The following is a 1,482-nucleotide window of genomic DNA, read 5'->3' on the forward strand; positions in this document are numbered from 1 at the left end:
GCCGGGCGAAATGCTTATCGGTATTTCGTCTGCCGTTACGTTCTGAGATCAAATCCCGCCGAGGTCGACTTTGCCTTTCATCCTTTCGGGGTCGATAAATTAAGTACCAGTTACGCACTGGGGTCGATGTAATCGACTTAATCTGTTTGTCTGCCCTTGTTTGTCTCCTCTATGTTTAGCCCCTTGTGGGCAATAAAGAAATAAGAATCGTTAGCACGCCGGGCAAAATGCTTAGCGGTATTTCGTCGGTCTTTACGTTCTGAGTTCAAATTCCGCCGAGGTCGACTTTGCCTTTTGTCCTTTCGAGGTCGATAAATTAAGTACCAGTTGCGTACTGGGGTCGGTCTAATCGTCGGGCCCCCTCCGCCAAAATTTCGGACCTTGTACCTAGAGTAGAAAAGAATATTTTCCTTAAGAACCACATTTTACAGCTCTCCAAGCATCTTCTCATTCCTGATGTTATAGACCATGTTTCTCTTCCATACATTAATACAAGGTAGACATAGCAGTTCAGTATACAGATCTGGGTTTTGATGATCAGAATATGGTTTCTCTAGACGTTATACAATTCTGACAATGCAGATTTTGCCAGATTTATGTTTATAAATATTTTTTTTTAAACCCAACTAATGGCTGTGAAACATTTAAACTTGTCCAACACCATAGCGTAAATAGAATTGCATCAATGCAAACTTTATTTTACTTTCACATTAACAAAGAGGAAAAATTTACATTAAAATTTGGGGTGAAGGTAGGAATTGTCAGTTAGAAAGTCACTCCTAGTTTAAGGGGTCTGTGAATCGATTTATATTCCCTCCCCCTCAACCTCCCACTCCTCTCTCTTTCACACTTTCTATAGCGTTCTCTTTTTCTTTCTTTTTTCAGTGTTCCACCTCTCTCTCACCCTATCTCTATCTCATGTCTCTGTCTCTCTCCCTCTCTCACTCATTCTGTTTCTCTTTCCCTTTCTCCCTCTCTCTTTCTGTCTCTCCACCGCCCTCTCTGAACAGGGAAACAAGGTCTGTTTTCTCTTCTGTGTAGTGGCAAAAGAGGTAGTGTGGAGGACACGCATGAAAGAATTAGTGACAGACATCTTCATTTCCAGTCGTGGTTTGGTAAACTTTTTTGTTTCCCATCTTAAAAGGAAAATAAGGCTGGAGACGAGACACTTGCCACTCAGCACATATTAGAAAAGATTAAGGAAAGTGGCAAGCATATTGAGAGTGAATGTGCTTTCTTAAGAGAGAACATAAAAGTCTCTTAAGGGGTTCAGTGGAGGAACGTGGTTTGTGGGATCGCACCCGTCCCTCACTCCATCATCATCATCCGATTTTATATATCATCATAAATTTTTTATCTTGTCATCTCATTCGATCCCCCGACCCCTTTGTCCTCTCTTTGTCTCTACCTTTATGGTAAATAAAATATCGGTTATTGTTCCTCCTCGACCAGACCCAGCTGGAGCATCTCTCCACTGTTTCT

The sequence above is a fragment of the Octopus bimaculoides genome, chromosome 10 (genome assembly GCF_001194135.2).
Source record: "Octopus bimaculoides isolate UCB-OBI-ISO-001 chromosome 10, ASM119413v2, whole genome shotgun sequence".
Lineage (NCBI taxonomy): Eukaryota > Metazoa > Mollusca > Cephalopoda > Octopoda > Octopodidae > Octopus > Octopus bimaculoides.